The following is a 16,671-nucleotide window of genomic DNA, read 5'->3' as shown; positions in this document are numbered from 1 at the left end:
GAATCTTCTTTTACACTGTGCATTCAGGATATAGTGAACCAAGGAAAGCATCCTCCCTCTTTATCATCCTATACCAAGGATGAGGCTATTTGGGCACCAGCAGTTGAGACAATCTGGGCATCAGCTCATACCTACTTTACTAAAAAAATAAATAACCAGTGACAGTACATAAAGATAACACTTCATCAAAACCTAGGATAAACCCACGCTTTCTAACATACAAACATTAAAAAACAGATTTGTAATCTAATTGGGTTTGCTGCTACAGATGGCATTCCATGAGACACCCCTTATTTTTCTAAAAACTGCCACTTAGCAACAACTAAATGTTATGCCTATGTTAAGAAACAAAAAAATAACAGAAAAGATCTTTAAATATTTCAATTAGAACAACTATAATTTCTCTGATATTTAAATTTAATAAACATTTTTATCTCAGTTACAAGAAGTGCCACAGTATTTTGAAATGTTTTCTGTACAATTATCCTTTCTTTTTCAGAGTAGCTTCAACGGTATGGCTTTTCAGGTTTTTACATGGAATTATATATTTTTACTGCTACAATTGACCAATAACTCAAGATCTAGTCTAGCAACTACAATTGACAAATAAGGATATCAGGGCTCAGAAAGTATGAGACTTGCTCATTGTCATGCAATAATGCAAGGAGTAGGGTCCATATAATCATAATTTCTGGCATTTCTGGTTTTTTAAGCAGCAAAAGTGACAGCATAAATCCACATAAAGTCTGAGAAAACATTCCATAACTGATAGGACACAATCAGGGAAACCATCACTTTGGAATAATCATGCCTCCAAGGAAAGCTATTTGCATGCCACCATCATTCTGACATCAGGGGAATCAAATTAAATAGATCAGCAAGTTAGCTATCTTTTCTTGCAAATTTCTTTGCTATTGCATTTATGTCAGAACAGAGCAAAGTCCAATGCTTTCTAAAACGACTAGCATCACTGAGAAATTAGGCAATGTAAATGGCAACAAATGAGTTTTTAATGCTGAGCATACAAAAGCAATTTCAGCATACATATATTTTCCCTTAATAAAAGCACTAAATAAAGCAATTGAGAAATTTACAAAACCCATTTATGATAATAGAGCAGCCTAGGTGCTCAAGGGTTTATCAAGTCCAAATCAGCTCCTAACCCCTGTATCTGCTTAGTTCTAATCAGTGTTTTTCATTTAAGATGAATGTGCCACTAATGGAAGCAATATGAGCTCATGAATGGATTTCTGTTCTTTATCTTTTAGAAAATACACATACACATAGACACACCTACACACTTCATCAAACCACAGGAGAGGTAACAAGAATTACACTGAATTAGTCCTACGCTGTCAGAATTAGACAGCTCAGAAACAAAACAAAGAGCATACTGATATTTTTTAACACGGCTGAAATACAGATTTTCCTCTCTCCTGGGTAAAAAGATTAGCAGTGTATTAAAATTTAAAAAAAAACTCCACATATGTAATTATTAAAAAATAACACCAGGCTCAAGGCAAGGAAGGAAAGACAAAAATCTAATTTATTGAACATGTCTAAAATAATCAAAATGCTGTTTAAAATGGCAAATAACTGAAAAAGCTGAAAATTTTCTGAGTCTAAATTCACTGATACAAATGATGTAGACTTAACTTGCAATCTACCATTTCCAAGGATAACAAAATAGGATCATATTGTGATTGCACTCTATTATTACAGTATATGATCCTTATTCATAACTCCTGCATTTCTAAGTTTTCAGTAATGATACAATCAATTCTTCGGACTACATCCCAATGGAGAAAGGCAAAAGTAAAGATAATGCAGTAGAGTGAATAACCCAGCAATCATTAATAGTTTTCTTTGGAATGCATTATATGATTTTTTATTTTATATTTTAGCAGAAGATTTATCTCGCTAATTATGCTTTCTTCACGGTTATTAATATTAATTACAGGTCTCATTGCTTGGGTGCAATTAAGTGAAGAGGAAAGGGGTTGGGAAGGCAGTCAGGAGTTTAAAATCTGCAACTGATAAAATTACAAATGTATAAGGGCCCTCTGAGATAAAGGGGCTTAAAAGCTTACTTGTACATGGGACACATGGTTCCTTACTCAAAATTGTAAGAGCCGATATAATGTAACTGGCTGGCTTAGAGCAGAGGACGTCATACTTTAAGCTGTGCTGACATAGTACTCTCTCCACCACCAGTGTTCACTACGTTCAAAAATATTATCAAGACTGTGACTTCTGGCTACCAGGACAGGCAGGGCTGGTTTTGAGGACTGACTGCGACGGAGTTACAGGGGCTGTCTTACACAGCAATAAAAATCACATCACAAAACTGCTCTGCTGGCGGGCCGCGGTGGCTCAGCGGGCAAGAGTGCTTGCCTGCTATGCCGGAGGACCCCGGTTCGATTCCCGGCCCCAGCCCATGTAAGAAACAAACAAACAAACAAAATATAATAAAACAAGAAAATGTTTAAAGATGTTTCCCTTTTAAAAAAAAAAAAAAAAAAAAAAAAAACTGCTCTGCTAAGAACCACCTGTGGAAACTTGGGGGAAAAAATCAATCCAAAAATTTTATGCATAACAAAAATTACTATATTTTTCAAAAAATATAAAGTTGGATTAGCCCTGAGCTTCCAGCCTGGGAAAAGAGGCAATCCTCTTAGCGCTGGCTAGGAGGAAATTCAAAGAATGTCACTGAATTGACTCACCTTGAACCCTAAGGAAAAGCAAAAAAAATTGGAAGTGCCGTAGGTCCCAAGCCTGTGAGAAATCCCATGGCTTCTGAAGCCCAGCACAAAAAGGGTCACAAATGAAAAACTCCAATACAATAATGGTTTCAGTGATGTTCTTTTTAAAAATAATGTGAAACTAGATACCAGAACAGGATCTCTTCCTACGCTTTGATATACCAGATAGGATGTAGGCAATGCAAACGTCACTATCCTGAGCCAGTGAGGCCCAGTTCTATAGGTATTAATCTAGTATACGATCTTAGTAGGCTTACTTGAAAAGAATATCTGCTGTTAAATAAAAAAGCGGTCTAGTATTAAAAAAAGGGGGCCATCAATTCTGGTTCAGGTCTTGAATCTCCCCATGCTTGTTTATGAAACTTTTGAAGAATCCTGTCTTGCACTCCATTTTTCAGTTATAACAGTGAACTTTTCATTAAAGAAATTTCCAAGTGACTGCCACAGTGATAATCTTTGGGTTCAGACTTTGCACACTTCTCCAGTGAGCTGAGTAGGCACAATGATAAAGATGTATCTCTCTCAGGTTATCAGTACAAACATTAGATGCAATAATGTTGGTGAAGATTATAAAGAACTGCCTGCTGCAGGATTTGATTGAGACAATAGGCTTAATATCAATTTCTTCAGGGGAACAGGGATTATATTATTGGAAAGAATGCCATACCTGGTTGTTAAGAATTGGATTGTTAAATCCCATCCAGGGTGATATTCTGGCACAATGCTCCTTCTGACTAATTTTTAAACCATAAGAGATTATCTCCATGGAAATAATTCATTTACTTTACAAATATAGACAAAAGAAATTGAGAAAATCACCTCATCTCATTTATATAATATTGACTTTAATAGAAATAACTCAAGAGTGCTAAGGAACATTGTTTTCTTGGGGTACTCAAAGGAAGCTGTCAACCTGAATCTTGTTTTCTCTCTAAGAAAACTCATGTTTATTCTTGTCAATGACATGACAATTGTCTGATTCATAAAAATAAGAGAGCGTCAGAGCCCCTGAATGCGACACCCAGGACAAAGAGTAGCCTTCATACTCAGGAAGGTAATAAAATAGTCTATGGATTTTTTTTCTTTTTCAGTTAACACTCTAACCCACTGCACATGCTTTTTTTCTAGCAAAAGGCCTTTCAAAAATCCAAGACTCAAGATTTTGCTTTTTTTTTTGACCTATTATATCCAAGTTAAAGAGACTACTCATATAATACTAATGCTGATGTGAACTTTCTTGAATACTCACAGACTCTCCAAGTAGTACAAAATTATTCGGCAGTCAGCAAGTCTGACTTCTGCCCCAATACTTAATTAAAATTAACCTTCAACCTAAAGAAACCTCTATGAATTTCCCTTCTGTGCGTCAAGATAATTATGACATAAACGGTGATGTACTGATGAATGGCTACCAGTGTTCTACCGATTGGAGTAACACTTGAAAACATCTTCTCTTGGCTCTGAATATTCTGAAGAGGCTTGTTCATAACTTTTGGTAATAAGTACCTAGAGAAATTCAGTCTTTCTGGCTCCATATTAGTTCAATCTAAATTACCATCTTTTCTCATATCATTTTATTTATATCATAGACAGGATCAAAGACCTTTACTAATGGTATAATCAGTTAACTAGTTAACTGAATAGTATTGGTAACCATCTTCTCTGAAAGCTATTATTTTACTAGTGTATGATAATACACAGAAATAACCCTTACGATAATACAAAGAATAATATACACAATACAGTGCATGTTATCTGTGTGTACTTTTAAGACATGATTTTCACTTTTATTTTATATTTCTACTTTTTGGACATTTTGTCTCTCATTATCACATTTTTAATAGGAGAGAAACATGTTAATTAAACACCAGGCAGTGTATATCATATATATATGTACATACTGCCAATCCTAGAAATATTTACTCTTCCAGTTTGCTGCTGAATAGGTCATTTGCAATTTACTTTTTGGCCCTGAAAAAATACAGAGAAGCAATAGGGTTATTCAAAATTACCAAAGATCTTAACTCTCTGATCTCAGATAAGTAGAATAAACCTCAGACTAAATCAAATTATTCTGAATATCACTTGATTGAATAAAGTTCTTATCTTCTAAAGGTTGCACAAATATTTCTTTAATCCATCATTATTTTATTTACACTCAGTAAGAGAAAATCTGACATCTGCCTGATGAATAGATATCTTTCTAACTATGTGCATTTGTTTACACTTTTATAAATGATTTTCCAAATTTGGATAGGGAAAAGTTATCTACTTAAGATGCACATACCTATCTGCAATTAAGGATATTTTGCACCTACAAGATACAAACAGACAAGCTACTTGTGTATAAAAGAGAGCAAATGTGAAATGATCAAGAGAGGGTTGGTCTGAACTGAAACAAGAAGAATGAGAAAAAATGCTTTGGCTGGCCTTTAGAGGGGCAATGGTGTGTTTTGAAAGAGATCATATGGTTTCACCCCACAGGGCTGAGGGAAGGCAAAGATCCTCCCTCTTTCAGTCACTGTACAGGATATTATATATTCAGCCACTCTTGATTCGTTATTTTCTCTGGATCTTAAAAATGTTTCCATCTTCAACACCAATACCAATACTTATGGCTCAGATAACACCTTAAACTACAGATTGCAGATTGGAATCCCATGGCCAAAATTTGAGCTACAGACATATTTTTCTATGATATACATGTTTGACATTCAAAGCAACAACTAAAATCAATAGGTAGCACATAAAACCCTAGACTTCAGCCTGCCTTTAAAAACTGAACAGCTTTGGCAGCACTGATCCCAAATTCAGGCATGGTTACAAAAGGATGGGACTTGTTATGGGGGTCCTTTAGACTGGAATTGGCCATGCCCTCTCCAGTTGTGCACAAAACTCACCAGTTTCATGGTAAATGTATATGTACATGCCCACTAACACTACCCAGTGTGCTACTGTGCTTTACTTTATGAGTTAACACTTTAAGTCAGGGTTCCTTTACTTTTATATTCTTAAGGTCATGGAACCTATAACTCATTGTTCCTTCAACAAATTTTTTTGAGAGACTCCTAGATACCAGTCTCTGTTCTAGGCTTTGGAGTTCTTAGCAGTGGGCAAAAAAGCAAAAGCCCATACCCTCAATGGACTTTAGATCTAGCTGGGGGCAGACAAAAAATAAGCAAAATAGCTAAGTATATTGTATACCACTTTAAAATAGGGAAACAAAGAGCATCTGGAGTGGGGAGATGCAATTTAAAAAGGTGGTCAGATAAGTGTTTACCCAGGGAGAAGCCCTGAAGTGAGTGAGTGAGCAGGCCATGGGAAGGTCTTTACTTGGACATGCATATATAGCAGCATACATACTCAGAATTTTCAGACAATTCCAAGGATACCCTGTTAAGAAACAAATGATCAGATAAAATATCATAAGGCAGCATTTAATCAATATCTCAGGAAAAGAAACCCAGAGCAGGTAGACTGATGTTCCCAGGATTGTCGGGAGGAGTAAAAGTAGCAGGAAAAGGAGAACCCAAGCACAGGTAACAGAGGGCTCTTGACAAGGTTCACCTGCCCTATAGGGGTACCTGGCTCTGGTATAATCCTAGAGAACTGGAGAAGGCAGCATGGTGCAGATGAAACCTTGGAGTTGCCAATCCTAGAACACCTCAACAGCTGTTACAGTCAACCTGCAGAACAAGCCAAGGCAATGGATACCTAAAAGTAATGACAAGATTGACAAGGGGCATACATTGACTGCTGACCCAGCAGGAAGGGGTGAAAGTTTCAGGTCCTCCACCCTCATACTCAGTTGTCTCTAACACTCTATAGCATGGAATCATCCATTTTTGATGCCGAAAGGTAAACGTAAATTAAAAGAAGTTTTTGTTTGTTTGTTTGTTTGTTTTAATTCCCTGGAAATGTCTCTGTTCTTCAAGCTGAATTGCAAAGTATTGCAAAAAGCATTTGAATATAAAGTACCTAATTATAATATAACTTTCTATAATTAAAAGTGTTTTGTTTAAAGATTAAGTATCTATTCTAGTTTGCTAGCTGCTGGAATGCAATATACCAGAAACGGAATGGCTTTTAAAAAGGGGAATTTAATAAGTTGCTAGTTTACAGTTCTAAGGCTGAGAAAATGCCCCAAATAAAACAAGTCTATAGAAATGTCCAATCAAAGGCATCCAGGAAAAGATACCTTGGTTCAAGAAACCAATGAAGTTCAAGGTTTCTCTCAAGTGAGAAAGCATATGGTGAACACAGTCACGGCTTCTCTCTCAGCTGGAAGGGCACGTGGCAAGCACAGTCATCTGCTAGCTTTCTCTCCTGGCTTCCGGTTTCATGAAGCTCCCTGGGAGGCGTTTTCCTTCTTCATATCCAAAGCACTGGTTAATGAACTCTCTGCTTCGTGGTGCTGCAACATTCTCTGCTTTCTCTGAATCTCATTCATTTTCCAAAATGTTTCCTCTTTTATAGGACTCCAGACACTAATTAAGACCCACCCAAATGGATGGAGATACGCCTCCACCTAATACAGTTTAACAACCGCTCTTGATTAAATCACATCTCCAGGGAGATGATCTAATTACAGTTTCAAAATACAATGCCGAATAGGGATTAGAAGAAATGGCTGCCTTTACAAAATGGGATTAGGATTAAAACGTGGTTTTTCTAGGGTACATGCATCCTTTCAAACCCGCACAGTATCTGACAACAGAAACAAAAATCACAATGTCATATAAAATGAATCATAGCCCCCAATTTGAACCCTAAAATACACTGCATCATTGCCTTCAGTACTGTGTTTGTTGATTTCCTCTTCTTGATTATTAAATTAGATTTAACCAACTGCAGCTAAAAGCAGGAAGCTGTTAGTCTTCCTGTTTATAGACTGAAAGGTTTATAACTTAATATGGTAAATACTTTTGAGAATTCTAGTAGTAAAAATTCATCAAAATGACATAAGTCCCAAGATGAATTAATAATGTACTATTTCTGGATAATAAAATAATATGAATGCATGCAATTCATATTATTTTCCCTAGAAGAACAGCATAATTTTTACACTCAGGAGAAAGGGGTCCTGTGTAGTTACAATGATCACATGAACAGGTAAAGCTGACTTTACTTCTTCTTCAAGTATTTCATCATTTTTATTGTTCAGACCAGGCGTCCTGATTTTTGCCCAAAAAAAAATATGGTCTCCATTATTCCAGTAGTAAGGGAGCTGTATTAAAATACAATTGTGTAGTGACTAAAACAGTGAAAGATGCAGTTGGGTCTGCCTGGATTCAACTTCTGATTAAGTTACTGACCTTAAAGTGTTAGTTTCCTGTGAAATTGGAATAATAATAACAGCCTCTGTGGTTGCAACTATTGATGTTATATAGTAACATGTGAATTGAACTAAGAGTCAGGAATCCTGATTTCTTGCCTGATATCTATGATTAATTAGATATATTACAGTAAGAAGCAAACAAATTCTCTTTACTAGACTACGAAATTGGGATGATCCCCATGCCCTTAAAAGTTCTATAATTCTAGGCTTCTAATAACAAAAATTCTTGACTTTCTCTTTCCTTTATTCTTTAACCCCATCGAAAGCACTATCCCTCAATCTGCTCATCATTAAATCCATCTGAATCTATAAATTCATTGAGCATACAAGCTTAGGCAGAGTTCCTCTTTTGACCACCCCCCTGCAAATGCCATCAATCTGCTATTGTTTAATCCATTAAATTTTAACATCTATCACAAAAAATAACTTTGGGAATACGCTTCAATGGATGAATGTAATCTTACACACTTTAGGTGGTCATTGTTAACACAGCTTTGATGGCACAATACTGGGGAAGTAGCTTAATCTCTCTGAGTGTCAGATTCCCATTTGTAAAATGGAGTTGATAATAGTCCAAACGCATGTGCTCTTATGAAAATTGAATGCCACGATGCCTGGCACATGGCATTCAATAAACATGAGCTCCCAGTACAAATATTATTTTACTTTTTTTTAACACTTACTTTAACAACAAAAATGTACTCTGATTTGGAATTGGATATGTGCAATGCAAAAAACAAACAAAAATGTACTTTAAAAATAAATGTAATGGAATCGAATAGAGTGCTCAGATATAGACCCTCTCATCTATGGACATTTGATCTTTGATAAGGCAGTCAAGCCAACTCACCTGGGACAGAACAGTCTCTTCAATAAATGGTGCCTAGAGAACTGGATATCCATATGCAAAAGAATGAAAGAAGACCCATATCTCACACCTTATACAAAAGTTAACTCAAAATGGATTAAAGATCTAAACATTAGGTCTAAGACCATAAAACAGTTAGAGGAAAATGTAGGGAGATATCTTATGAAACTTACAATTGGAGGTGGTTTTATGGACCTTAAACCTAAAGCAAGAGCACTGAAGAAGGAAATAAATACATGGGAGCTCCTCAAAATTAAACACTTTTGTGCATCAAAGAACTTCATCAAGAAAGTAGAAAGACAGCCTACACAATGGGAGATAATATTTGGAAATGACATATCAGATAAAGGTCTAGTATCCAGAATTTATAAAGAGATTGTTCAACTCAACAACAAAAAGACAGCCAACCCAATTACAAAATGGGAAAAAGACTTGAACAGACACCTACCAGAAGAGGAAATACAAATGGCCAAAAGGCACATGAAGAGATGCTCAATGTCCCTGGCCATTAGAGAAATGCAAATCAAAACCACAATGAGATATCATCTCACACCAACCAGAATGGCCATTATCAACAAAACAGAAAATGACAAGTGCTGGAGAGGATGCGGAGAAAGAGGCACACTTATCCACTGTTGGTGGGAATGTCAAATGGTGCAACCACTGTGGAAGGCAGTTTGGCAGTTCCTCAAAAAGCTGAATATAGAATTGCCATACGACCCAGCAATACCATTGCTGGGTATCTACTCAAAGGACTTAAGGGCAAAGACACAAACGGACATTTGCACACCAATGTTTATAGCAGCATTATTTACAATTGCAAAGAGATGGAAACAACCAAAATGTCCATCAACAGAAGAGTGGCTAAACAAACTGTGGTATATACATACGATGGAATATTATGCAGCTTTAAGACAGAATAAACTTATGAAGCATGTAATAACATGGATGGACCTAGAGAACATTATGCTGAGTGAGTCTAGCCAAAAACTAAAGGACAAATACTGTATGGTCCCACTGATGTGAACTGACATTCGAGAATAAACTTGGAATATGCCATTGGTAACAGAGTCCAGCAGGAGTTAGAAACAGGGTAAGATAATGGGTAATTGGAGCTGAAGGGATACAGACTGTGCAACAGGACTAGATACAAAAACTCAAAAATGGACAGCACAATAATACCTAATTGTAAAGTAATCATGTTAAAACACTGAATGAAGCTGCATCTGAGCTATAGGTTTTTTTTTGTTTGTTTGTTTGTTTGTTTTTTACTATTATTATTACATTTATTTCTTTTCTCTATATTAACATTCTATATCTTTTTCTGTTGTGTTGCTTGTTCTTCTAAACTGATGCAAATGTACTAAGAAACAATGATCATGCATCTATGTGATGATGTTAAGAATTACTGATTGCATATGTAGAATGGTATGATTTCTAAATGTTGGGTTACTTTCTTTTTTTCCGTTAATTAATAAAAAAAAAGTTTATACTCACAAAAAAATAAATAAATAAATAAATAAATGTAGCAGGTGGGCCATGGTGACTCAGTAGGCAGAGTTCTTGCCTACCATGTTGGGGACCCAGGTTCGATTCCCGGTGCCTGCCCATGCAAATAAATAAATGTAGCATAATCAATGTACTACATTCAACAACTAAAGGGTGAACTTCTTGAGAATGAGGGTGTTCTAGTTTGCTAGATGCCAAAATGCAATATAGCAGAAACAGAATTGCTTTTAAAAAGGGGAATTTAATAAGTTGCTAGTTTACAGTTCTAAGGCCTAGAAGATGGCCCAATTAAAACAAGTCTATAGAAATGTCCAGTCAAAGGCATCCATGGAAAGATACCTTGGTTCAACAAAGCTGATGAAGTTCAGGGTTTCTCTCTCAAGTAAGAAGGCGCATAGTGAACATAGTCAGGGCCTCTCTCGCTTAGCTGGAAGGGCACATGGTGTACATGGCGTCATCTGCCAGTTTTCTCTCCTGGCTTCCGGTTTCATGAAGCTCCCCAGGAGACATTTTCCTTCTTCATCTCCAAAGGTCGCTGCCTTAAGGGCTCTATGTTTCATGGTGCTGCAGCATTCTCTGCTCTCTCCAAATCTCCTTTGTTCTCCAAAATGTTTTCTCTTTTATAGGATTCCAGAAACTTCTCAAGACCCAAACAAATGGGTAGATACATGTCATTATCTAATCCAGTTTAACAACCATTCTTGATTAAATCACATCTCCAGGGATATGATCTGATTACAGTTTCAAACATAACAGTGTTGAATAGGAATTATTCTGCCATTTTACAAAATGGGATTTTGATTACAACATGGCTTTTCTAGGGTCCATACATCCTTTCAAACCAGCACAGAGGGATATTCATCTTTGGTCCCCTCGTGTGTCTGCACACCCACGTGCATGCACACTTGCACACACACACAGAGAAAGGAAGAGGGAGGAAAGGAATTTAGAGAACTTTAATAAGAACCTGACTCTTACAACTTTTTCTTTCATATCCACATACACAAATCACCTCAAAAATAATTCAGTTATGACACTGTAAACATTGATGGTAACACTCTGAATACAAGTAGCCCCATCAAGTCTATATTCAAGATTCCTTCATAGTGCTGGTCAGTAAAGACTCTAAAAAGAGGCAATGACGATTATAACATCAACTTCTTATGCAAGCTTTATCCATTCCTTAAAATAGAGTAAAATGAAATCTTAAATCTATAATTTGGTAAACAAAAATAAGCTACTAAAAATACGTAGTTTTAGCCAAGCTACAAATCCACAAAGTGCATGTGCCCGTCCGCATGCGTGCACACACGCACACAAACCTAGAATATACACTAAAGGTATATGAGAATCAATCAAAGAGGTTGTTAGACTATCCAATTAATTACATGACAAGAGTTTTAAATATTTCATTAAGTTGTGGACAAATTCAGTCAGTTTAACCTGATGATATTTAATGTAAATGAATAGAAAACCTTATCTTCTGTGATCTACAGCATATTAGCAACTCATTTCTTCTCATTACCTACCATGGCTGCCTAAAGACAGCCAGTGCTCTGGGTAAGTATGGTGGAAAAGAAAAAAATATCAAAAGGATGTCCTAAATTTTGCACAATTACAACCAAAAAGTAAAATAAGTATGTACAACAACCTGTAAATCAAACGACCATTTCTAGCCAAAATATATGGCACAACCAAAAATAGCTCATGGCCACAGACTAGATGGCAGACTGCATGACTGAAATCAAAAGGACAGCATGACACACAGGCTCTTAATCACCCCAGTGGGTGTCAACCCACCACCAATTGTCATTGCTATGTAAAGGGGTACTCTGTGAGCCAGTGATGACCCTGTTGTCTTTTACCACATTTTCTCTTAGAAGTGCTGTCGATTTGTCAAAATCATTCAGTCATTGCTATTGTTTTTTAATTACGTAAATGACATAGTAAATTTTGTCAAATATATATTAATGTTTTTCTCTAGAACTACACCTTCTAAATCCAGAAGTTTTTTATTGGGTTCTGGTTCTGCTCTCTTGGGGGAACTCCCTCGTCCATTGCCCTCTCTGGCTCTAGCTCCAACCTTTAGAAACTCTCCTTGCCTAATATTCTCCTTTGCCAAAGAGTAAGTCGGCTAAGTAGGTCTTGGTGAGTATACCTTTTTGGAGACCTAAAGCTTAGAAAGCCTGTCAGCTGTGCAAGGACAATGAGAGTTAGAGCCCTCAATTTCTCCAAATTTCCTTTCCTGCTCCATGACTCTTTCACATAATATAATTTGAGGACAACTAAGAGTTTCACTCTGGAATAGAAAGACCACACATACACTTAATCAGATTTTTTCTTTGAAGTCAAAGTAAGTTGATCTCTGTTTGAGATCCAGAAGCAGTTGGTTTTTCCAAGCTTGTAAAGCTGTGAATTTCTATACTTCCTTTATTCCTTATCATTTCTGCTTGCAAACCAAACAGTTCTTTCCTGAATTTGTCTCTTTTTTCGGACATTTTGCTAAATAAAGCTAATAAATATCAATCCACTTAAGTTCCCTAAGATCTTTCCTTACATATGTTGGCATGTTATCTGCATCCCAAATTAAAATAAGCAACAGCTTAATCGAATGTGCATCACTAATCTTTTCAGCCTGGGTTATCAGCTTCCTTTCCATGTGCCCTGAACAAAAAGTCGATGCCATATATTTTATGTTAGAACAGAACACCCACTTCAAATTACCAATTTCTATATTAGTATGACTGTATGTTGCAACAAACAACTCTCAAATCTCAGAAGCTTAACACATTCTAAAGGTTTGTTTCTTGATTATGTCAAGTCTCAAGTACATGTTCTTGGTCAGGCAGCTCTCCTAGGTGGCTCTCCTCCAAGCAGTGAGAATCTGGCCTCCTTCCAAATGTTGCTCACCATTTCATAATCCTTTGCTCCTCAGCATGTGAGCAGAAGAGACGGAGAGAAAGATAACATGGACAATTGCACAGTTGTTTCATACCCAGGCCTACAAGTAGTATTACTTTCGTTTGTAATCTTCTGGCTAAAACTTAGTCCAACCTGTGATCCCACCTATACACCCAGGAGCAGGGAAATGTAATCTTCTAGTGTGTCTACAAAGGAGGAGAAGGAAGAGGAAGACGAGGAGAAACAATGTGGAAATACACAACATTTTGTATTGCCATAATTAAGGTCCAAGCATAGTACATAGGAAGATGGGCCCTCTGGGCAGACAGATGCTTTTCTCTCTGGCATTTTGTTTTTCTTCCAAGTTATAATCATAGTAACCAAAAATACTCAAACTCTACTGGTGTCAAGATATGCACATGATTATTAAGGACCCACCCTCTTTACCTATGCCCAACATTTTTTGGAACTGCCTGGTCCATCCCACAATCTCCCCGTCATTCCATTCTCTGAAACTTTTGGGACTACAGAACTGACAACAATTTATCATGTATTTCTTGCCACTGTCTAGCTGTAAACACCATTCAAGTCAGCTTCTGAAATCAGATTCTGTCTGGGCCATTCACTTATCCTTACTTTCAAATATTTATTCAAAAAAAAATTGAATGGCACTGAATGTCAGGCACTTTCTCTAAGTATTGGGGATAGCACAAAGGGAAAAAAAACAAACAGATAAAACCCTTGCTCTTCTGGAGCTGGGGTCCTAGGCCCTCCTTTATTGCTTCTCCTCCACTCAGTAAAATGCCTTTCAACTGGTCCTTTCCCCTAGGATCTATTTGCATTTGTTTACATCATAGAAAATGCCCACACAGGCTCATCTACCATATGAGTGCAGAGTCAGACATGTATCTAGGTCAAACTGACTCAAAAAAAATCTGTAAAATTTTCCAGTTAATGGTGTGGCTTATATTAGCAGCAGAAGCTGTGGTATCTAAAACTTGTTATCAAAACATACGGAATTTTTAATTTTTTGGAAAACATGCTACCATTGCTTTAAAATATCATTTAAAGAAAAAGTTTCCTTTTTCTGAAAAAATAGCAAATTTCTATGACTAATTTCTTAATATCATGTCAAGGTCAGTTTTGGATTCATAAACTCATGAAGTAGCACAATGAGTTTACCTAACAGTAAACTGTAACTCTCTGGAGGCAAGGTCAGGTTTGTCAGTGAGCAGCTTTAACATCTCATCTAAGGTATACTCCAATTTCTTTCAAATATTTGTGCTGTTTGAAATTCAGCACAAAATATCAAAAACTTTGCCAAGGGGCGGGCCATGGTGGCTCAGCATGCAAGAATGCTTGCCTGCCATGCCATGCCAGAGGACCCGGGTTCGATTCCCGGTGCCTGCCGATGTACAAAAAAAACATTGCCAAGGCTACAATTATTTAGCAAAGAAGATATACTTACTCTCATTGTTAAGAATGCCAAGTTCCAACTTCTAAAGCATTACCACGAGATTATTTCTTCTCCCTGACCTCTACTTTAATAGCAAAATATCTACAAAAAGAGAATATCTGGAGCAAATATGATCTGATGTTTGAGACTACCCAAGTCTCTTCTCCCTGCTGTTCCTCACCTCTAGCCATGATGCCCATACTCGTACTCAACCATCAAAACTCACGGATCACTATCTCCAGGAAACTTCCAGAGTCCCCTTCTCCTGGCCTCTTTCCACCATGCCCAACTAGGGCTAGAGTTATGTTTATACTCTCTCTAAGCTTCCACTGTTAGCTGTTATTTTAGCACTTAGAAGCTAGTGTGCAATCATCTGTCTGCTTCAATATCTTACTGTCAACTGAAAAGCAAAGGCTTTGTTTTTGTACACTGAACATCCCCTGTGAATGTGTGTTGAACGAAGCAGAATTTACTTTCTCCCATAAGTCTATTCATTATTATTACTAAAAATATGCTTAAGGATTTAGAAATATTTCTACTGTTAACTTAAGATTTATATCTGAACTTGTAGTAAAGGGGTAGAAATAAAATAAAAATGTACAAAACACAATGGATGGAAAATACTTGCACACATTTCAATCTTTAAAAATGATATCATACTTTCTGGAAATAAGCTATAATTAATTATGGAAGTTAAGTCTTTATTTTATTATTTTATTTTAGCAGACAAATTGAATTCTTTGAGATTCCTCCATGATTAGTCACTTACTTCTTCAAACTATTGTTATTAGAAAAGGCATAACATAATTGTGTTTAGTTCACATAAGTTAATTTCTAGTCATTCAAAACTATGCTGAAACTCAAATGCACCTGAATGACATACATACATCAGAAGTGAGTGCAACACTATATTACTATAGCAGATTTATGCTACAGAATGAAATTTTCCACTTTTAAAGTTTTCAAAATCAGGAATCAGGTCTGCTCTGAAACAATATTTCTGTTCTTCAGCCTTTGACATGTTTCTTTAATTCCTAAATAAGCCCTTTAAATGCTGCATCTTCTTTACCCTCCCCATTCCTGACTGAGAGACAGATGTCAACTGGATTGCAAATCATACGAATCAATGAGCTGAGGAAATAGTACAGATGCACCAAAAAAGGAGGAAAAATCAGTTTTAATTACCCCAAAGCTGTTATACCTGTTTTTCCAGAGCTGACTTAATCCTTTCAATATGTTCATTTGGCTGGTAGGGAGAGGGAAGCAAATGGATTTGTGAAAAGATATGTCGGGGGTTGTTTTTAATTGCCTCCCAGGAAAGTTTCAATTTTGGGAATGGAGTCATTTCCATGGTGTTTCAACCCTTTGCTATCTGACTTATTCACTCCAAACCCCAAGGTGACACTCTGTGGGAGGTTTATATGAATGGTTTAATGTCTCTCTTAGCTATTGCATCACTGCTTAGCTATTTCTTCAGTGAGGTTATGGACGGGCTTTAGAAGGGGTTGGTGGTGTGGACAGAAACTCTGAAAAATGGGAAACAGTTTTGATATGCAGCATTGTCTATTTTCTAGGCATGCTCAGGATGGATGATGTCTATATGTGCTTCATTAAAAGGAAGCAAACAAATGAAAAAAACAGAAGAGGGGAGATTGGGTTAGAAGTGAGAAAATGGTCTTTGCTTTACCAGAGGATAGGTTTCTTTCAGAGTGTCAGATATATTTACTAAACTGATTTTAAAATTCAAACCTAGAAGAGCAGAGCTGACACAGATGCTGATACTTGGAGAACAGAGACATGGATATCTGGATATGCTTGGAGCCCAGCAGCTGTCACC

The 16,671-nt window shown here is 36.7% G+C and overlaps 1 protein-coding gene and 1 long non-coding RNA gene across 2 annotated transcripts in view; both read right to left on the bottom strand.

Moving 5' to 3' along the window:
- LOC143691694 (uncharacterized) overlaps positions 1-10,145 on the bottom strand; it is a 215,182-nt gene extending 205,037 nt beyond the window's left edge. The window contains exon 1 of the long non-coding RNA XR_013179659.1: positions 4,012-10,145. This is a non-coding gene — a long non-coding RNA (uncharacterized LOC143691694). The remainder of the gene's footprint in view (positions 1-4,011) is intronic.
- PDZRN4 (PDZ domain containing ring finger 4) overlaps positions 1-16,671 on the bottom strand; it is a 407,543-nt gene that overhangs the window by 355,772 nt on the left and 35,100 nt on the right. The gene's annotated exons all lie outside the window — the stretch shown is intronic.

Source organism: Tamandua tetradactyla, chromosome 7, assembly GCF_023851605.1.
Source record: "Tamandua tetradactyla isolate mTamTet1 chromosome 7, mTamTet1.pri, whole genome shotgun sequence".
NCBI lineage: Eukaryota > Metazoa > Chordata > Mammalia > Pilosa > Myrmecophagidae > Tamandua > Tamandua tetradactyla.
Note: the sequence above shows the minus strand (reverse complement) of the source record. Positions and strands in the feature narration are given on the sequence as shown.